The sequence below is a fragment of the Mesoplodon mirus genome (assembly GCF_964341445.2).
Source record: "Mesoplodon mirus genome assembly, chromosome: 8".
Lineage (NCBI taxonomy): Eukaryota > Metazoa > Chordata > Mammalia > Artiodactyla > Ziphiidae > Mesoplodon > Mesoplodon mirus.
The window spans coordinates 34,528,788-34,551,735 of NC_138984.1; the positions used below are offsets into that span (position 1 = coordinate 34,528,788).

The following is a 22,948-nucleotide window of genomic DNA, read 5'->3' on the forward strand; positions in this document are numbered from 1 at the left end:
ACAGCTACCATGTCAGTGCCTGCTCTGTGCCAGACTTCATGCTGATCCTCCAACTCCATGACCATGAGAAGGTATCATTATTATCCCCACTTAATCACGAGGGAACTGAATCTTAGAGAGTTTAAGTAACTTTCCCAAGATTACTAAACTAGCAGATAGTAGAAGATAATAAAGCTGCTCAAAGACTACTAAATTCCCCAGATTTTATTTAATGAGGACATACTGATAATTGTATCTGCATAAAGAGCATAAAATCTCTCTGTTTGGTCTCATTGTTTATTCATTATTAGGCTTACATTTAAATTAGTTATTATATTTAGGATAAGTCAGTAATAGGTAAGTGACTCTAGTTTGTTAATCACCAGGCATGTGACATCATCTTCGGTCCAAATACAAGCTAGAGTACGATTCTGAAATCCCATGCCTTCCTTCTTCCTGGAGTTCTTTAACTTGACACTTCCATATGCTGAGAGTGCTGTCTGCTGACAGTAAGCAGAACTGCAAACACATGGCATCCGGGTCTCCTTTGCACCTTTACATGCATCTGTGGTCTTTATTTACATCATACTATTATTGCCTATTAGTGTGCTATTTGTTTACTTGTACTCAGTTTTCGCAATGAAGCTGATGGTGTAAATCCTAGTGTTATATTTTACTTCTATTGCCTTCAAGAAAGAGTAAAATTCAAAACTGATGAGTTAATTAGGAATTATGTGGAGCAAGATGGCCATATTTCCAAATTTCACAAGTTCTCGTTGATTTAAGAAGACAATTTTGGAGCCCTGGGAATTTCTGCTCAGAAATGCCAGATGCCCCAGTCACAATTTTCTAGACTGAAATTCTGTGCCCCTGACTCTGATACTAGGCTCCTCGCATCCTGGCCTTATGTGCTGTGAATCAAAACTGTGAACTACAGATAGAATGCTGAGGAATGCTGAGTGATTCCATATGTATAGGTCCATATCTTAAAACCACTGGAAAGCAATGACAGGTTAAAAAAGACATTTCACAAGCAGGTAAAGAAATCTAATTGCAAGGTGTTCCTGTGACAGAATGGCTTAGCCTATGAAAGTATAAAATTACACTGAACGCTATACCTAAAGAGGACCCTTTGTCTAAAACTTTAGGAATCCTTGGGATATCTGTAGACGCAGGGAAAATGGAAAGACGCTATTTCCCGTATAAGCAAAAAATAAAATTATGCTTCTACAGACTAGATGTTTTCTCTGTTGTTATTTGCATTTGTATCATTGTTTGTTTGTCTTAATTTCTTGAGTCTGAATGTATTAAGGGAAAATTCAAGAAATGACTTGAAGTGATGATTTGGTGCCCAATAAAATGGGGGACACCAATTTTATATTTTATTTTTGATTTTTAATATATTATGAAATAATACGATTTTTAAGAAGAGTGATTTCACGTTCTTTTTATAAAGAATAGATTTGTATTTATAGCATAAACAGGTTCCATGGTGAGGCAACTAGTCACATATTTAGTCCAAGTCTTCTGGCTAAAGGTAGAAAACAAATGACAATAATAATAAGGCAAACACATGGTTTACTTGTATTTCCTCATAACTGTTCTGTAGTCAGAAGCATTAAACAATTTGCCCAAGGCTACACAAGAAAAAAGTGGTGGAGCCAGGATTTAAACCAAAGCAGAAAAGCTCTGATGTCTATACCTTAAACCTACTTGACCATTTTCCTTCTTGATATACATTAAGAGTTGGGAGATAATGTCATACCAAAGACTTACCACGCCTGTTCTTGGTCCTCTGTTCTTTCATTAGGCATTGCCACCTAATATGGCTACCATTTTTTGATCTGTTCTAACCAAGCACTTCATATATATATTATCTCATTTAATTCTGTGACATATTTATTCCCCCAATTTTAGATGAGAAAACTGAGGATTGCCCCACATTTTTTAGAGTATAAAGTGTCACAATTAGAATTTAAACTCACTGGTATTGATTCTAGGATCTGTGCTCTTAACCAGTCTCCACACAATGAGCACCCAGGTGCTATGAGCACCCTTTTCCCTGACACACAGTGGGTCCATTAACTCAGCACAGTGTTCTCTTGTACATGGACAGGAATTTTGTTTCTTGGTACCCAGAATGGTACTCTAAGCCATGTGAAAGAACTTCCTGACAGGAAACATGCATCCCTGAAAGCAGAGGCTGAAGTAAGTGTCTTCCTCCTGTGGTCTTCAGCACGATCTGCACCTCTTCCCAGTAGCCCCTAGCAGTCAGTTTACAGTGAGAACATAGTCCACTAAAGAAGTGCTCAGGCCGGTGACTAAAAATAATGCTACCGCTGTACAACTTGCCATTGTTAATTTCTGTGAAAAATGGACTAAAATGCTCCCATAATCTTTAACATTGTCCTAAGGTTTCTTGCTGTCAGAGTAAAATGGTCTAGCCCGAAAACCCATCCTTTTTCATGCTGAAGCGTAGCACTCTCCAGAGTACTAAAAGTATTACAGTAGTTTTAGAACTGTTTGAAACCGTCTCCTGCAATTACTATTACTTTATAATATGTGTATATTGTGGGTCTGTAAATACAAACAAACACAACTTACAAAAACCTGACTTGTAAATTTCTTATACCCACAAACTGTGTGGCCCACTCTGAGACCCCCTCTCCCCATCTCTGTTCAGGATGCCTGATCCCCATCTAGTCTTTCATTCCGGAAAGCAGCCGGCCTTGTACCGACAGCACCACCAGGTGGCCAGGATGGAGAACTGGCCAACTCGACCTTTCCTCCCTCCAAACGTCTTTTTTCCTCAAGAGAATGCCCCAACCTCCTCCACCACACACTCACCTCAATTTTCTTTGGACGTTGCCACTCACAGCCACGGTGATTCCACTTCAGGCAATCTTTCTCCAATTTACACGTATCCGTTTTAAAAAATCTTTTTTTTTTTTTCCTTCTCCTCACCCAGTTACTTCATAAGTTTTTCTTAATCTTCCAACTTGCCCTTATCATATACATAAGCCTAGCAGTGACTAGGGCTGGGCAAACCAAACTTGGCTCCAAGGCTCTGAAATTTAGAGGATTTAACCACATTAAAAAAAAAATTAAGTGTTTTTAAACCTGTACAAATCGATTAGGCCTCTTCCTCTCAGAAATACTGAGCCCTCCCCAGCTCCCAGTCCCCCAGAAGCCAGTTAGCTCCTGGCCAGGGCAGAGCCTTCAGTAACAGCTAGGGGAAAGCTGATGGGCTGGAGACCTAGAGTAAGAAAAGTATTTTAAAAAATTAAAAAGAAAGGGAGGGAGGGAAAGGTGGTGGTGGGGAGAGGGAGAGAGGGAAGAAGCAAAAAAAGGGGGGAGAGGAAGACACAGAGACAGAGAGAGAAAAAGAAAGAAAGGAAGAAAAGTTTAACCTGGGGAGACCCTTGTGCAGTTTCGTTTCTTTTTTTTGCGGTACGCGGGCCTCTCACTGTTGTGGCCTCTCCCATTGTGGAGCACAGGCTCCGGACGCGCGGGCTCAGCAGCCATGGCTCACGGGCCCAGCCGCTCCGCGGCATGTGGGATCTTCCCAGACCCGGGCACAAACCCGTGTCCCCTGAATCGGCAAGCAGACTCTCAACCACTGCACCACCAAGGAAGCCCCGTGCAATTTCCTTTCTCATTGCTTCCCACCATCCAGTGCCCGATTGGGGAAGAAGCGGGGGGCACCAAAAATGAACAAACAAACCAACCCTCAGTAATCAAAACAAATGAAAATGATAAATAATCTTGATGCAATATTTTTGATGCAATATTTTTAAATATAAAAATTTTTTTAATTAAAATAAAAATTAATGCAAAAAATCCATGATGAACAGAATACAGTATTAACATTTTAAACAAAGACAAGCTGTTGCTTGTTTATTTACCACCGCTCATCTCTGCACACACAGAGCAGTCATTTCCAATCAACCACTGGCCCCTACAGCGTGGCTGCTGAGCCCCGCCCTTCCTCCCACACCCCAACCAGCTGTGAGTTTATGAGGGCTGATTGACAGGGGTGTGCAAGCAGATTGGCAATGTGGCATTTTATCCCTATCTATCTATTATCTATCTATCTATCTATGTTTTTCCAAATTATAGGGTTTTTATTAACTTTTTCTGATTGATTAAAAAATATGGGAGGATATTTAGATCCATGTAGGTATAAGGGCGCAGGTTTTTCCTGTTGCTCGGGTTGCAATATGGGGCGCTGCTTCCCACTCTGGAAATCCAAAACTTTCATCCAACTTTTCTCCTTGACCCTTAAAACCTGCCTTTCTTTAACTACCAGCATTCATGAAAAATTATTCATTCAATACCAAGGTGTTTTCCTTCTTGTTTTTTAAATTGTAAAATATTGCAGAAGTATTGATTTCAGGTATATATATATATACACATATACATAGGCCCCATGGCATGGCATGTGGGACCTTAGTTCCCCACCAGGGATCCAATCCACACCCCCTGCATTGGAAGCACAGAGTCTTAACCACTGGACCACCAGGGAAGTCCCTCAGTTATATATATACATATATATATATTTGTTTTAATTAATTAATTTGTTTTTGGCTGTGTTGGATCCTCGTTGCTGTGTGTGGGTTTTCTCCAGTTGCAGCGAGAAGGCTTCTCATTGTGGTGGCTTCTCTTGTTGTGGAGCACAGGCTCTAGGTGTGCGAGCTCCAGTAGTTGTGGCGCACGGGCTTCAGTAGCTGTGGCATGTGGCTCTAGAGTGCAGGCTCAGTAGTTGTGACGCACGGGCTTAGTTGCTCTGTGGCATGTGGGATCCTCCTGGACCAGGGCTCGAACCTGTGTCCTCTGCATTGGCAGGCGGACTCTTAACCACTGTGCCACCAGGGAAGTCCCACCTCAGTTATATTTTTAATTGCAAATGCACATTATTTGAATGACATCATAAATCAAATAATATTTGTAGATTAGTCCAGGACTAATCCATTATTTACCTCACTGTTACTATGGGAAAACATGTTCTAAGTTTCAAAAAACTCATCTGCAAATAAATATTTGAGATGCTATTTTCTGTAGGCTGGGGGCTAAATGCTTTCTTTAAATATTTATAACAATTTACATGTTATATGTGTAATACACACCAAGGAAGGAGGCCCTTTAGCCCAAACTACTGCTCTTTACTTTTAGGAAAAACAGTGACTTGTAATGCCCAGCTTGAGATCAGAAAGCTAAGCTATGCCAGTAGAATGGGTTTCCTCAAAAAACTAAGGTAAGGAAAGAATAAGAGAGAGAAGTGTAACATTATTAGGCACATATTACACAACAATAACTCAGATCCAGAAGAATTTGTTTTTAAAGAAATTCAGGCAAGGTTTTATTTCATTTAAACATAGATATTTACTTTTTTATTAAAATATGCTTGCTCTAATGGTTACTTCTGTGTCATAATATAGGATTTATTGATATATGTCTCAACATATCTCATACATCTATGTGCTTCCATTTAAAAAATAACAAGTTAGCATCTGCTTACCTACATCTGGTGGTCAGTCATTTAATCCACTATTTTTGTTATGAGGTGAGTAAAAGCATTTCTTTTTAAACCATTCCCCCAAATTACAATATGTCGTCAGCAGGTCTTTGCTCCTCATCTTGGTCATTATCTTCTTACATGAAGTTCAGCCACAGAGTAAAATGCTCCCAGATGTCAATGAGATTTGGGTACCCCTTTTCTAAAATCTCAGCCATTTAGAATCTCAGCATCCTTTTTTAAAAACACAGGGGTAAGTTGTTTTAAACTACCTATTTAACTTGGGAGAGAAATGTAATCTAATTCAGTAAGAATAAAAAGTGTAACACACACACACACACATACACACAGCCTCTGTTTTAATGGTTAAGTAGAATAAAAAACACAGACTACAGCTTTACTTTGAAAGCCCAGGAGATGTTTCTGTGGTATACTTTTAAAATTCCTCTTTGATCATTTCTGATTAAACATCCTCACAGACCCTTAGTTACCTATGAAATCAAGTCTAAATTCCTGAAGCTTGGCTTCAGACAACCTGACTCTATCCTGCCTCACCCACCACTATTCCCCACTCATCCTCCTACTCGTCACTGTAGTCACACCAGTAGTGTCCAACACATCTTCCCTGCTGTTCTGACTCAACCTTCATGTCTCTCCACTGACACGTTCTTCCCTCCCCTGTACCTATCCATCCTTCAAGTCCTGGCTGAGGTTCTATCTCTGCTGGAAACCTTTCCTTGCTTCTTTGATTCTCCCCACTCTGTACCCCCATCTCTTCCAAGGATGAGCTCCTGGATCACTGATTGTCTGAACACTCTAATAACTACTTTTAATGTTTTCCTAACAAGTTGAGAGAAACATTCTTTGAGGGAATGAACTATATCTTATACTCCTTCCAGATTCCTATTAAATGGCTGTTAAATTAAATAACAGCATGTACATATGTGTATGAATGCACCCCTACACATATTCACATTCATACAGAGGATGGGAGCCTAAAATCAGTGTTCACTTATTGTTCATTCTGATCCTACTCTGAGGCATATCCCTGAACCCTGCCCTCCCATGGGTCTTATTCTCAGTTTCTAATACTGGCCTTCACTGCCTCTGTTACTTCTTTTCTGTCATCCTCTGTCATCCTCTTTTGGAACCCTACTTTTTAATCTTAGTCCTGAACTCTATATTCAACACATTGATCCAGTTGGAGTTGAAGTGGGGGACAAAACAGAGAACTTGGAGTTTGGAGATCCAGATTTGGAGACCTGGGTTTGAATCCCTCTGCCACTTAAGAGTAGTTAGATTAACTTGGACAAGTCAGTGGGCCTCAGTTTCTTCATCTGTATTTTAGGAATAATTACCTATCATGGGGTTGTTCTGAGGATAAAGCACACATATGAAGCATTTTGCAAATTGTATATTACAAAATATATTATATTGCAATATTATTAAAATTAGTCCAACTATCATTACCTTCAGAGAGTGCATTACCACTAATCACCCCTCACACACATTCACACACTCACCCATGGATTGCCTCAGGGCAGGTAAACCATCACCTTCAATCCTTTTGCCCTTTGAGCCCAGAAGGATTCTTGTAGGACTTTCGCCAACAGAAACATTAGTCAACAGCCAATCTAAGAAAGAAATAGAAAATTTTATTCAAGCTAATCTGAGGATTATAACCTGGGAGACAGTCTTCCAGAAAGCTCTGAGGACTGTTCCACCCATTAGAGGGCAAAGTACAGCTATACAAGTTTTTGAGACAAAGGGTTATATTATACGTCAAATGACATATGTCAAATGACATATTGTTGACAGTTTACACAATACAGATCTACATGTACGAAGTGAATAGTGGGTCATGGATCTTCATGGCCCCTTACAAGATTTAGAAGGAAGGTTATCTCCTAAGGAGTCCTGACCCTTGATGAGATTAAGAAGGAATGGTATCTCCTAAGGAGGTCTGGTTAATATAGATGCAAAATACACACTAAAGGGAAGTGAGGAGGCCCAAATGGGCAAAGAAAAATTTTATGTTTTAATTTTCCTCATCTTGCCATTAAATATGAATTTTATTTCATCACTTTTAAAGACAGGAAAGTGGGAGAATCATGCCTCAATTCCTCCCAGGGGGCAATCAATCAGAGAATAGGAACAAGATCCTATGTCAGTCAGGGTAGCTGGCAGAAGAGGCAAGCACTTATGTCTATTTCAATGAACTGCATTTCAACAAATTGTTAAATTGCTAGATCTCAATAAACAATTTATTGAATAATTATTAAGTTTAAGGCACTGTTGCTAGTCTCTAGAGAATTAAAAAATAAGAAAAATACTGTCTGGGACCTTAGAATCTAACAAGAGAGACATATAGGTTTGCCAATTAGTGTAATACATGCCATGCTAAAAGAGCTTATATTTATAACTAAATTCAACTCAGGTTGTGTGCTGACAGTATTGTCTATGACAATATCTAGAAAGACATGTTTGGATATCTTTTCTTTTTTTCCTTGCAAGGTCAGTTTATTTCCAATGGGAAATCTGGGTTTGCTCTCATATCAACTATCTGTTTTTTTTGTTTTTTGTTTTTTGTTTTAAATTTTTCTCTTTATTTATTTATGGCTGCGTTGGCTCTTTGTTTCTGTGTGAGGGCTTTCTCTAGTTGCGTCAAGCGGGGGCCACTCCTCATCGCGGTGCGCGGGCCTCTCACTATGGTGGCCTCTCCCGTTGCGGAGCACAGGCTCCAGACGCGCAGGCTCAGTAATTGTGGCTCACGGGACTAGTTGCTCCGCGGCATGTGGGCTCCTCCCAGACCGGGGTTCGAACCCGTGTCCCCTGCATTGGCAGGCAGACTCTCAACCACTGCGCCACCAGGGAAGCCCCCTATCTGTTTTTTTAAATGCTTGGGTTTTGGGTATCCGTTCTATACCTTAACATCACAGTCCCCTCCAACTACTACCCCAGTTTTCTATTCCACTTCACAGCAAAACTTCTTGAAGGAGATGTCCCGGCTACCTCACCTCCTATTCTTTCTTAAACTCACCCCCAGTAAAGCCTCTTTGTCTATTGCTCCACGGAACCTGCTCTTGTCAATGTCTACTGAAAGAAAAATACACAGCGTAAAAGTTGTGAGTTAAGTTTTATTCAGGGAACTTACTGAGGACAATAGCCTGGGAGACAGCCTCTCAGAGAGTTCTGAGGAACTCCTCTGAAAAGGTAAGGGAGGAGCCGGGATATACATATGAACTTTTTTTTGGTTTTTTTCCTGTACGCGGGCCTCTCACTGCTGTGGCCTCTCCCGCTGCGGAGCACAGGCTCCGGACGAGCAGGCTCAGCGGCCATGGCTCACGGGCCCAGCCGCTCCGCGGCATGTGGGATCTTCCTGGACCGGGGCACGAACCCCTGTCCCCTGCATCAGCAGGTAGACTCTCAACCACTGCCCCACCAGGGAAGCCCCATACGAACTTTTTTAACTGGGAAAAACGTGTAGTCAAGCATCAAAAGATTACTGCTAATCACAAAGAACAGATAACTGAAGTTAATGATTTTAGTGCTTTTCTATGTATGGGAATAAGCAAGAATCTGGGGTCATTTGAAAATTTTCCTTAGATATGCATCTTAATTATCTAAGGGCCAGTATATCCAAGGCCCAGAATGTTTCCTGTTTTCCTCCATCCTGAATTTCCCTCAGGGTGCACTGTCAGTGGGCAACTGCAGTGGCTAATGGCTTGATTCCTGTAGAATTGGAATGGCAGGCAACATTTCTTTTCTTCACACCAAGTCACCAGAGATTCCACCTTATCAGATCACTTCTCATACCTTATCTTACTTTACCATTTAGCAGCATTCAACACCGTTTATCATGCCATCCTTTCTGAAAGTCTCTTTGATTTCTGGGAAGTGGGCACTTTCCTAGTTTTCCCCCCTACCTCTCTGGGACTCCTTTGCAATCATCCTTCCTGGCTCCTCCTCCTCTGCTCAACTTCCAAGCTTGGGCAACCCAGTACTTAGTCCCAGCCTTATCTACACCTTCCTATCAACACTTTCTTCCCAGGTAAGTTCATCTAGTCCCTTTAGCTCTGAATGGCACCTATGTGCAAATGACTCAAATCTCTATCTCCAGACCTGACTTCTCCCTAGAACCCCAACTTCCAACTTGATATTTCCACTTGGATGCCAAAAATGTATCCCAAAGTCAATATGCCAAAAACAGACCTCTTGAACCATGCCAAATGCTTCTCCTTAGTCTTCTCCAGTTTAGAAAACAGAATGCCCATGAATCACTTGCTCAAGAAAAAACCCAGGCAGGATACGAATCAAAATTATGTCTAATCCATCACTAAATCATGACAATTCTACTCTCAAATCTACCTAATTCTCAATTTGTACTGCTATCACCCTAGTCCAAGTCATCATCATCGCTCATTTGGCCTAATGAAATACCTTCTCCTTGGTCTCCCTGCTTCAATTCTTACTCTCCTGTAAACTATTCAGTCAGAATGAAATTTAAAAATATTAATATTACTAAATCTCAACCCTTGAGTAAACTTCTTTTTAATATTCTGTGTAATGAAATTGGAGGTATACATAAAGTACTAGGCAGAATGAACTTTCAAAAATATAAATATAATCAGGTCACTTCCCCACTTAAAACTGTCTGATGATTCCCCTTGCATTTAGAATAAAAAGCAAACTCATATCCTGGCCTACCAACCCTCACATGATCACTACAACTTCACGTTCTACCACTCTTCCCTCTGTGCTAGATACTTTTGCCTTCTTTCTATTTCTCAAACACAAGTAAATTCTCCTCTCAAAGAACCTAGCAGGATTCTGGGCTAGATCCTCCCTATCTTCTTAATCTCTAAATAGAGTTTGGGCCTCAGGCTGCTTATCTTTTCCGTGGACAACTTCCTAAATTTTATCTCTAGCCCTGATCTTTCTTCTCAACACAAGACTTATATATGCGATTGTCTACTTGGCATTTCCATTCAGATGCTTACTAGCAATATAATCTATAACATGTTCAAATATGAATACTTGGTACTTCCTCCCTATATCCCCAGACATACTTTTTTCCCCAGTCTTTTCCATCTCAGTAAACAACAGTGCATTTTTACCAATAACTCAGGCCTTAATTCTTCTTTTTGTCTCAGTTGCTCATTTCTAATCCATGAGCGAATACTGTAGGCTCCACTTTCAAAATATATCAGGAATCCAACTCCTTTTTACCTTCTCCTCCACTGCCATCCTAGGCCAAGCCATCGTAACTATTTGCCTTGGCCCTCCTGTGTCTGCAGGCTCTGCATCCACCGATTCAACCAACAACAAATCGAAAATATTTGAAAAAAAAATTCCAGAAAGTTTCAAGAAGAAAAACTTGAATTTGCTGTTCCAGGCAACCATTTATATAATGTTTATATTGTATGAGGTATTATAAGTAATCTAGAGGTGATTTAAAGTATACAGGAGGATGTGCATAGGTTATATGCAAATACTACACCGTTTTCTATAAGGGACTTGAGTGTCTGCAGATTTTGGTATCCACAGGGGTCCTGCAACCAATCCCCCATGGGTACTGAGGGACAACTGTACTGCAATAGCCTCTTTCAGCTCTCCCTGCTTCCGCTCTTAAACTCCTACACTACGATCACTCTCCACAGAGCAGAAGAACCATCCCTTTAAAACAGAAGCCAGATTACAACACCCTCTGCTCAAAGCCCCAATGGTTGCTCTTATCATTCAGATAAACCTAAAGTCCTTTCCATCCTTTGCATGGCCCAGAGGATCTGCTCCTACTACCAGATCATTGTCTACCTGATCTTATCTCTTACCTTTCAACCTCTTCTCATTTAACTCTAGCCTCATTCAGCCTCTTTCAATCTCTTCTCATTCAGCTCTAGCCACACTGCCCCCCTAGGCTTCACAGTTACTTATTCCCTTTGCCTGGAGTGTCAGATAGTCACATGGCTTGTGCCCTCACTTCCTTTTAGATCTCTGTTCAGATGTCTTCTTGGAAAAGGGGCTTGCCCTGCACACCTTACATGAAATTGCACTCTTCCCTGTCTATTCCCTTACATTTCTTTATTGTTCATACAAAATAACAACATTTATATAGCACTTATATGCCGGGTAGCATTCTAAGCACTTTATATTTAGTCCTCATATCACCCTATAAAGTAGCTGACTTTGCGATCCCTGCTTTATGGATGAAGAAACAGCAGTACATAGAGGTTAAATAACTTGTGCCAAGGTCATTAAGCTAGTAAGTGCTAGAGCTGAGATCTGAACCCAGGCTGTGCTTTTAGCTGCTATACTATTTTGCTTCTTTGTAGCCCTAGTCACTGCCGTATTTGTTTACCTCTCACTCTTCCCACTTGTCTCAGTTATTGCTGCATAACCAACCATCCCCCAAACTTAGAGGCTCAAAGCAACAAGTTACTATTTCTTGAGAATGTGGGTCAGAAATTCAGGCAGGGCTTAACTAGGCTGTTACACTCACCTTGATGTCAGCTGGTGTCACTCACTTAGCTGCATTCAGCCAGTAACTGGGCTGGCTTGGAAGGTCCCAGAAGACTGGCACCTTAATGCTCTTCCATGTGGCCTATCTCTTCATATTGTCTTTTATCAATCTATAGTATAGTTGGAGCATGGCAGGCAGCTGGCTTCTCAGACGGGGATGTGGAAGCTGCCAGTTCTTTCTAAGGCCTTGATTCAGAAGTATCAGAACTTCATTTCTGTCACGTTTTATTAGTTGGGAAAACGACCATAGGCTAGCCCATATTCAGGGGAAAAGGCTATAGATTTCATGTCTTGATGTCAAGAGTGGCATTTCTATACATGAAGGGTAACTGATGGTGGCCATCGCTGGAGACTATCTTCCACACCACCAGAGTGCAAGTTCCATGAGAGGAGGCACTCTTATCTGTTTTGCTAATTGTTGTGTCTCTCTAGTGCTTAGAACAGTGCCTGGCACATAATAAGTGTGTAATAAATATTTATTTAGTCCATGTACATAAGGGACAAGTGAAAGAAAGAGTCTGAAAATGTAAAGGAAAGGTCTGAGAAGTAGGAGAAAACCCAGAAGGAATGCATCCCAGAAAACAAGGAGGAAAAGAGGGAAAGGAAGATAAGAATGAAAATTGTACCTTTTTTTCAGATTTAAAAGCTTTAAAAATAAGTTTAAAAAAGCATATTCAAACTATATTTGTAAAGTTACAAGTTCAAATAGTGCAATATGGCATAGAGTGAAAAGTGAGTTTTTTTCCTACCTTTGTTCCCAATTTTCCTCCCCAGTGTTAGTCACTTTAATGCATCCTGTCAGAGCCAAGATATGAATATACAAAGACAAGGATATATATCCTCTCTCTTTCTCTTCCTGTGAAAAGACATACATAACATGTAACTGGTAGAATACAATTCACATGATTCAGCATCTAGCATTTCTTCTCTTAACCTAATTTCCAGATCATTCCACATCAATACATACAGAGCATTCTCCTTCTTTTAAATGGTTGCATAGAATGGTTCCATCCTTAGAATGTATCATTAGCTTTCAAAATTAGAAGGTGATTACTGGTTTCAGTAGACCTGAAAAAGCACAGACTGCAGATTGGGAGGAGGAAGATTGGGAGGTCAGAAAGTAAAAGAAAGGAGGACAAAGGAAAAAGAAATTAAAGATGGAAATGCAGGAACAGGCTCATGTCCTTAGCAGTAAGAGTAACAAGAGACAGGGAGGTTGAAAATACACAAAAGGGAAGCAATAAGTAAAGGAGCAAGCCTCTAAGTGGATTGGAAGGGATTAACCTTGAGAGGACAGAACACTTTTAAGGAGAAAGAGGGCGAAGGAAAGGAAGGCTGGGGCTGCAGGTAGGCTTTGTGATAGCGGCTGCTGGGAGTTAAGGAAATTCATCCCTGGGGGGGGGGGTCTCATTTTCCTTAGAAATGTAGGAGGCAAAGTTTATTTTTTAAAATTTTTACCAAAGAGGGTGGGTGGGTAGAGTTCAATAAGAAGTTAGGAGAGTGTACAGGTTGGGAAGAACAGGGGATAGGGATAGGAGAAATTCTGAACAGCAATGTGTTAAGGACAATTTGGGGCTTAACAAGACTGCCTGGCCACATGGTAGTCCTGACTGAAGCTGGACACCCTTGGTCTGCAGTGGTACCAATCCTCAGGGTTATGTTTTTTCCAGCAGTGGTGCAAGAGAGTACAAGGTTGGTTGAACTGTTGTAGACTAACGGTTTTGCAGGTGATGGAGGATCAAGGAGGCAATCGAGTTGAGGATGTTGGTGAACTTAACAGACCATTTATGCACAGGAGTTTCAGACCCTGACTGCACATCTTTCGCTGATGGTCTGAATACAGGTTTACAGGTCCAGCGATGGCACACTGCCCAGCAGTAGAGTTTGCACCCACTGTCATGAGTGGCGGCTCGGGAAAATCTTCACGAGGGGACTTAGGGGGCGCGAGCTGAGTCGTGGTGGGGCTGTGACTGCAACAAGCAGACAGTCGTGAAACTGTGTGCTGAGTAAACAAACTGCCGTTACTCAGATTGTATACGGGAGAGCTCAGCGGGGATCACAGGAGAGGCCAACTCATTCCTTCCTACCACACTCCATCCTTCGGGGTTGCAACGAAGTAGTAAAAAGTGCGGATACTAGCGCCAATCCCAGCCGCCTGGCGATGACGTCATTCTCGGGGGAGGAAGTGACTACCATTAGGGTACAGTCTATAGAAGCAGTCTGAAGACATTTTAGCCCTTTCACTGTCAAGAGTAGCGAACTTACCCTTCGGACTACAGCAGTCTGGGGTAGCAGCAAAATGACTGCAGCTCCCAACCACTCTCCTCACCATCTGTTACCATGGAACCGCTCGGGTAGTTAGGCCCTGGCGACGCCACGTTACGTCATTGCCCAAGTGCATTTTAGGAGTCGTGGCTCTGCCTGGTCCTAAGGGAAAGGCAGTACCTCGGGAACGTTGCCCGCGGTGTCTAACGCCCCCTTAGTAATTTTGATCCCTACCAGACTCCGTTGGCATCTAACCCCACCTACGTCGGGAGTGATCGGCCTTCACACTCGCTCGCCGCCCAGCCCCTGCCCAGAAGCCCCGCCCCCGTGAATCAGCTGATCTCACGGGCCCGCGGGACTGCCAGGCTCGCGCCGGATGCAGACCGGGGTGCTGTAGCGGGAGCGGCAGGTGAGCGAGCGCGGGTCCTGGGTTGACCCGTGGCTTCGGAGGGCTGATCGGCCGGGGCCTCCAGCGTGCGGGAGGCCGGGGTCCGGGAGAAAGGGGGAGGCGCAGGCCGAGGCCCGGGAGCGCGCTGCGGAGACCCACGGAGACGGCGCCCGCGTCTTCCCAAGCCAGCGTCCGACCAACAGACCTGCCTGTCGAGGAGCACCCCACGGCTCCAGGTTCTCCCAGTCGCCCCGGTTCCTCCTCCCCAGACCGGGCGCCACTGCAGAGATCTCAGGGTCTTGAAATTCCTTCGCGCCCTCCTTCCCGCCTCCCCCCACGCTGCCTTCCACCAATTCATTCAGGAGGATTTATTGAATGCCCGCTCTAGGCGCCGACCAGATAAACCGGGGTCCCTGGCGGCGAACCTTGGTGAGTGTCCCAGGTGGGTTTGTTCCTAGATGCAGATCGCGGTGGAGGGTGAACCGAGGGTTTTGCTGGCTTGAAAAGGCGGTTGTGGAAAAAGAAAATGACTTTGATATTAAGCATTAGTAGTTTAGCCTTAGTCCTTTGTCGTGTCAAGTTATCCAGCAGAGGGTGGTTAAGTTCTTTTAAGTGAAGATAGGAACAGAATAACATAGGGGCTGTCGTAAGGAAATGGTCCTGACGGTGGTGTTGGTCCTCTGTGTAATAGCGCTACTTTGGAGACAGACAAGTGTAGGTTCGCCGAAGTGTTGTACTGCTTAGGTCTTTGTTGATGAGGGAAGAGCAAAAGCACACAGGCTGAAGTGGCTTATCCAAGTAGAGTATTCTCTTTTTGGTTTAGAATGGAAAAGGAAATCACTGTTGAACACAAACGCAGATCCTTAGTCTGTTGCCTTTTGGATTTGTTGGTGGCTGTAAATGTTCTTTAAAAGGCTTTAAAGAATAAAATTAAGAATTTAAGGAGTGAAAAATTTGCTCTTGCAGTAGATTACAGTATTTTAATCTTGATAATACAAGCATAGTGGTGAGGTGCTTTAGACCTGAGCATACCTGGAGTCACATACACTTACATCTTTGAGTTTGGGCAAGTTACTTATCTGCCTCCATTTCCTTAACTCTGAATCGGGTATAAAAGTACCTTCCTCATAATGGTACCTTTACATGTAATGGTTCATGTATCATATTTTTTTTTGTAGTGCTTGGCACTGTATGTAGATATTCAATACATATTAGCCATTTTTATAAGTCATTTCCTTTTCCACTACATCATGATCCACTGACTCACTGTTTTCTAAATGATGTGAAAGAGAACTGAATACTTTTTTAGAAAAGAACTATAGTTTACTTTTTAAAATCAAGGGATAGTTTCCAGATAGGTTTATGATATAGGTGTATATTTAGAGAAAATATAATTTCAGGTTGGTCTGTAGCAACTTTGGTGTTCCATTAGAACCTTTTAATGTGGAAAATGCTGATGGAATCTATACCTAGTTTGAATTTATTACTTAGTTTCCAAACTATGACTAGTATTGGCAGACTTAAGATTCATAGCTATAGCAAGAAATGTTAAAAGCTGATTCACAATATTAAAATTTGAAAAGATGATGCAGAACATAAAGAACCAAACACGTAATTTGTTGGGGGGTGATTTGAGTGGCATTATGTGAGCCCCTTATTTTTTAAGTTGATTTATACAATGTGAACTGGAATCTCTTTTCTCCAAATTTCAGCCTTTCAGAATTTAGGTTGTCATTGACTTACTTTGGGCATTTTGACTGTCAAAGAAGCAAAAGGTATGGTAACAACCTCACTGAGAACTGATTTTAGTTTTCATGTGATTAGATGGGAAGAGTACTATCAATCTTACACATTTTCATGAAAAACATGGGTTAAATGCAGTATTGCTGGGTCCATTCTAAAGGTATTTCCAAAGAATATGACTGAGTTGTAAAAACCTTTTATAATTCTTTATTAATATGAGACTAAGTAAGGTATGAGTTAAAAAATTAGGAAGGAAGGTAGAGAGTGGTGATTTTTGAGCTGGTGTAGAAGAAGCCTTGCTTTGATGTAGTGTGAGGTTGAGCCCTTTTCTCCGACACTCAGAGGAATGCTGTGAGGATTTTAATAACTTTGTGGAATTAAACCTACCACATACTCTAACTGTATTAGGGATATAGATATTTCTGGTAGAGTTTTTTTTAAACATATTTTTTCTTTTAACTTTTCATAAATGACCAATTAATTCAGTCATCAGTTATAAGAAAGTAGATTTCTTAAGGATATCAATCCTTAAGAAAATGCGTGGTAACCACAAATAGCAACCAATTATGACGTGGTCCTTTTTAGCATTACATTTATTTTCCTATTCCCATTTCCCGTTCGTCTATAGATGTAATGGTGCCATCTTTACATTCTGTCTTGATGTTTGCCAGCATCACACAAGTGACAGAAGAGCTGAACAATTGGTGAAGTAGGTGAATTAATTGATCCACGTGAATAGAGCACAAATATTCAGATCAGAGATGTATTGAGTACTTTTGGGGGCTCTTGTAGACTTACTCTTTTATTGTACAGTTCATAGAGTTTGGTTTTGAAGAAAAATGTACAGTTTTCTCAACTCCTATGAAAAGAAAGACTGGGTCAATGGAATCTGGGTGAATTTACTTTCATTCTAAGGGTTCTTTTCTTCCGCAACCTAAATTTTTGTTGAGCCGAATTCTTAACTAAAATTGGGGCAATTGCCCAAGCAAACATCTAACAAAGATGATTATAGCAGCTCTTAAAATAGTGATAAAGTAGAACAATCCAGCTGTACTTTAGTAGGGAAATGGATAAACTATGGTTTATTCATGCAATGGAATACTATCCCTTGGTAAAAATGAATAAACTAGATCTTTGTTTATAACATGGATACATTTCAAGTACATAATATTGAGTAAAAAAAGCAAGTTGCCAAAGGATATATGAATACTGTATTATGCATTTATATAGAGTTTTGCAACAGTATAGCATATTACTGTTTATTGATATGTATGTATCTAGTGAGAGTACATAAAAGTATAAGAATATACATAGAAATAAGACACATTAACTTTAGGAATAGTGGGTAACTCTGGAGAAGGAAGGTTTGGGTAGAGCTCCTTCAAATCTATATATAAATTTTCTTTTTTTTAAATTTATTTTATTTTATTTATTTATTTTTGGCTGCGTTGGGTCTTCGTTGCTGTGCGCAGGCTTTCTCTAGTTGCGGCGAGCAGGGGCTACTCTTCGTTGCAGTGCGTGGGCTTCTCATTGCGGTGGCTTCTCTTGTTGCAGAGCACAGGCTCTAGAAACGCGGGCTTCAGTAGTTGTGGCACGTGGGCTCAGTAGTTGTGGCTCATGGGCTCCAGAGCGCAGGCTCAGTAGTTGTTTCACATGGGCTTAGTTGCTCCGCGGCATGTGGGATCTTCCCGGACCAGGGCTCGAACCCGTGTCCCCTGCATTGGCAGGCAGATTCTTAACCACTGCACCACCAGGGAAGTCCCAAATCTACGTATAACTTTTTCTTCTATTTTAAAGGGAGCTTAAGCAAATATGAAAATATGTTAATATTTGTTCAAACTCAATCATGGGTACATGGATTTGTACATTATTATTAATTTTTTTACAGATTTGTGAATGGTTAAGATAGTTTGTGAAACTAGCACCTTAGAATTTTTATATATAATCGGGGCTCTCTCCCGATATGCTTTCTTTTTTTTACTTTGTAGCTTCTCTCCCCGCGGTGAAAAGAATGTGCCAGTGCAGCTCCACTATGTAAAGCTTTTCTAAAGAGAGGAGACGGACTTTTCTGTTTGACTTGTGCTCCTGGGAAGATGCTTGCCTTAGGATATGAGGAATGATCCTTCTTGAAAGGCTGCAGGGGAGTTTAAATTCTAGAGACTCTTGAGAAGTGCAGGCGTGTACTGATCATGAACTCTCAAAGTATAGGGGAGTGCATTGTATCATAAAGCCCTGCAAGGAATTTGACAGAGTGACTCACATACAGAATTACCGCAGAGGGACTTCCCTGGTGGTCCAGCGTTAAGACTCCACACTCCCAATGCAGGGGGCCCGGGTTTGATCTCTGGTCAGAAAACTAGATCCCGCATGCCGCAACTAAGACCCTGCACAGCCAAATAAATAAATAAATATTTAAATATTTTTTAAAAACCCAAAATTACTGCAGATATCATGTAGTCATTAACACTTTTTTAAAGTTTTCATTGGTTAAATTTTATTACAGTGTAGTAAACCTGAGTTTTATACTGTGAATGCCAGTGTCCTAGTTATTGCTCAAACAAAATAATGCTCTTTCTACAGGTACTGTTAAGTAAACATGACGACAATGCGTTAAATGGTTGAGTAACAAATAGTGAATTTAATAGCTGATCTCTAATATGACTCACACATTTAAAAACAATATTTTCATTCCTAATCAAGAATACCTGTTATTAGCACTTTCAAAATACTCTTAAGTGAAACTTATATCTCCAGAGCAGTATATTTTGACATGTGTATTCCCTGTTCAGTTATGTGGCCCCTTGTTGACCTTAAGCACTGGATATTATTGATTGGTAAAATAAGTCAACATACTTTGAACTGTATTTCTGTAATATTGCCTTTTTAAACAAAGTGGCCATTTTAGTAAAAGAATAGTAGCAAAATATTAAAGGAATTATTTATATCAGAAATTATATGCTATCAAGTAATAATAGGGATAAATGGTTGCAGTACCTGGGAATTTGAAATTCAGTTGCTGGTATTATAATATTTATCAGAATGTTTCATGGGAATTTAGTATTTACAGAAAGTGCATTTTAAAGAGGTAGGCAGTGGGTGCAAAAAGGAGCTAAATGGGTATTTGCTGGGTGTTTATTTTACCATGTTTATCCCCCTCTCCCATGAGTAATATCCATTTTAGAAGATTCTCAACAATCAGAAGAGTGTCGTTTTAGTAGATTTCAAGGTGAAATTAGCAGGCCATAAAAAAAGTAATAAGTAAAAAGAGAAAGAGACTGTGAAGCCTTAGTGTCCCTGATTGCCCAGAAACAGTCTCCATGTACTAAGGAGAAAGGGACTGTTCTTTCCTAGGTTGTCTAATATCTGTGAAGTGACATGAAATAAAAGCATCTTCCTTGTTAGGAAGTACCATTAGCAAATTATGTATGAGAGTTTCTATTATGAGAAGACACTTTGCTTTCATGTCAGACATTGACTTTTATAACAGGCATGGAAACCTTCTAATCATTTGGAAGTCTGTGGACTGGAACTTAAGATTGAGGGTTGTCTTCCACTGAGGACTCACTTATGCGTAGCCAGCTTATACCTAGTGGTTACCATGGGTACAAGAATGTACCCATGAATAAGTCATGGTTTCTGACCTCCAGGAGTTTATAATATATTTTGAATCAATGACTTAACTGCATTATCCTATTAGTAACAACATTATAAATAATAAGTACTCTCTAGGCCAGCCTACTGACTTTATTTAATGCATTAATTTACTGAACTCCTGAACTCTGGGTCAGGATTTAAGGGGTTGGTCAGCTCCCATAGTGGTATTAGGCAGTGCCTCCAGTGCAGCATTTCAGGCTGAGAGGGCTACGACTTGAAGTGGCCTCCACCTTTGATGGTGGTTGGTTTGTCAAGCCTTAGGTGCAAGATGAATGTTCCTCAACCTTCGGTGGTGGGTAAAGGCTAGAGTGGCAGGATATCCAGGAAGTAGCAGTTGTTGGTGTACAGATTAGTTGTAAATCAGGTGTTTGAGTCAAAAGTTGCCTTAATCCATGTGTAAACATAGACTGAGCCTCTAAAAGCAAATATTTATTAAGCATTTACCATGTGTAAAATTCCATAGGGTCTTCAATTATTGTTTACTGCATTCACAATATAAACTCTGGTTTACTACATTGTAATAAAACACAACTAATTCAAACTTTAAAGAGAAGGTGTAAATGACTGCATGAAATCTGTAGTAATTTTATGTCAGATTCACTCTATGTCCAAATTCTTTTCAAGGCATTATGATACAGTTTGCTCCTTTATCATTATTTTTATTGTCTTCCTATCTTAATGTCTTGTCATTCTAAACAGTAATATCATTACTCTTGTAACTATAATTATTGCTATTATTTCACTATTTTAATCAATACACTTATTTTAAACCAATAAATGAGACAGGAGACTAAGAGTAGAAGGGCCCAGCTTTGCTAGCGTTAAGTTAGCTTTCTTATGCCTTGAGGGCACTGTCTACTTAGAGCCATCATTCTAGTCAGAAAGATAGAACGTACTTGTATGTAAACTCCTTAAGGGTAGGAACTTGTTGATTTATATAGGCCTAGTCTGTCTACAGGTATTTATTGAGTACTTGTTGCATGTCAGGACTACGTGAAGCAGCTGGGATGTAATAGAGCATAAGATGTTTTTGGCTTCTGTGGAAGTTTTATATTAGTTCCATACCTGAGTATAGTAGGTAAGAAAACTACATGTAGTTTTAGTTGTTGAAATTTAATTAAAGTTAATATACTAACTTTTACTAAATTATTAAGGCAAAAGGACTTTGTCCAGAGAATAAAGTTTACTAGATGTGAATACATAGAATCCTACATGATTTAATTTTCTTTTTGCATTTGGGATAATAGTCCATTAACACATTTCTGTTTCATTTTTAAATTTTCTATTTATATTCTGCCTCGTTCCTAAAAGGCAGTTTACAGAAATGTGTAAATGTGGCAAAATAAAATAAAGAGACAGAATGAATGGAACCAGGTGTGAGATTAGAAAACATAGCACACATACTGTGAAGTCCTGGTCACTTACAGGTGCCATCATGTGGGACTCTTATCCTCCCACCACAAAATCTATAATCCTGCCTGTATCTGTACCTGTTGTTTTGTTTCTTTTTAAAATGTAGACCCTTCCTCTTGTGAAAGACCAGTCCCACTGCATGCGTGTTCCGGACGCTATCCTCTTCCACTTTTGTCCAGGATTTTGGTTCTGCCCTCTGTCCTTGTCTCCCTTGCATCTAGGATCAATGTCATTGTCCTACAAACATGTTCAGCTGTCTCTCATCTTCCCCCACCCCCCAAAATTACACCCTTGATCTTCATGTTTCTCTCAAGCTACTTCTCCATTTCTGTTTGCCACTTCACTATTTTTTAAAAGAATCATTTCCACCAACTTTATTTTCATGTCCTCACCTGCCATTTATAGTCAGCCTGCTGCAATCTGGTTTTCAGTCCCCAGCTGAGACCCCAGCCGTGTTGACCAGTCATTCCTGCTGGAAACACTCTCTGCTTTGCTTTGTGTGCCCACATCAGACTCTTGTTTGTTCTACCTCTCAGGCCACTTCTCACCTCAGTCTTTGCTTGTTGCTCATCCTATCCAGATAACTTAACAGCTTGATTCTGTGCCTCCCTTTTCTCTTAACACACACTTCAGTGATACTATCCATTGCCTTGATTTCAGATATTATCCATATGCCTTCCCAAGTTTATATCAATAGTTGAGACCTTTCTTCTGAACTCCATACTCACATATTCAGCTGCTCACTTGATATGTATTCTTGGATTTCTCACAGACATCTTGAACTTATAAAAAAATCTTGCCTTAACGAGAATCTTACCTTCCACTTCAGAATCCTACCCTCTCACTCTTCCTCGTTTCGGTAAGTGGTACCACTACACAGTTGTTCAAGGGAAAAATTAGAGGTCATTTTTGATACCTCCTTCTCCTTTACCCCCCACTTATGTCTAATACATCACTAAGTCCTAGTTGTTCTAGGACAGAGCACCTCTCTCATTATTTACGTCTTTCCACCAAATTGGTAGTCTTGTATGAAATTAAAGAGCCCAGGCTTCCTTCCTCCACTAAGATGAGCCAAGTGAGTATTTGCAGGGAGGATATTTCTTACAGAATTAATTTGGGCACTCTGTGTGAGTATGTTCACTATAAAATGGACTTAAAACTTTAAAAACAAGTGATGTAAATCATTGCCATTAAAAAGTTGAGGACCCCTACCGAAAATGATAGTTGTTTTAGAATACAGGTTCCCAGTCCCTTACTTGAAACCCTTGGGGCAAGGCATGTTTTGGAATTCAGAGTTTTTCTGATCTTTAGAATAAGGTGCATAAACCATATATTATATAACACTTCTCGTGGGACCTTTGGTACCACCCTACAATCATATTAATATTTCTATGACAAAATATATGAAGATGTACACTAAAGGGGTAAAAACTAAATAGCATCACATTAGTTCATGTTGGTTTTGCTCTTGG

The 22,948-nt window shown here is 40.5% G+C and overlaps 1 protein-coding gene and 1 long non-coding RNA gene across 10 annotated transcripts in view; one reads left to right on the forward strand and one right to left on the reverse strand.

The window, feature by feature from the left end:
• Positions 1–5,387: 5,387 nt before the first annotated feature.
• LOC309809322 lies at positions 5,388–14,495 on the reverse strand. 2 transcript variants are annotated; one of them, XR_014294847.1, is made up of 4 exons: positions 14,279–14,495; positions 12,763–12,869; positions 7,051–7,128; positions 5,388–5,728 (listed from the first exon to the last, which is right to left on the reverse strand). It is a non-coding gene; the product is annotated as an uncharacterized lncRNA (long non-coding RNA). The 2 variants fall into 2 exon arrangements; XR_014294848.1 differs by having other exon boundaries at positions 7,018–7,128.
• Positions 14,496–14,613: 118 nt separating this feature from the next.
• ALS2 (alsin Rho guanine nucleotide exchange factor ALS2) overlaps positions 14,614–22,948 on the forward strand; it is an 86,573-nt gene continuing 78,238 nt past the window's right edge. For 7 of the 8 annotated variants that reach the window (XR_014294825.1, XR_014294826.1, XM_082630023.1 and 4 more), the window contains exon 1: positions 14,628–15,095. The gene's annotated coding sequence lies outside the window, so the exon portion shown is untranslated. Of the gene's footprint in view, positions 15,096–22,948 lie in introns of all 8 variants that reach the window. The other variant, XM_082630021.1, reaches the window with a different exon arrangement.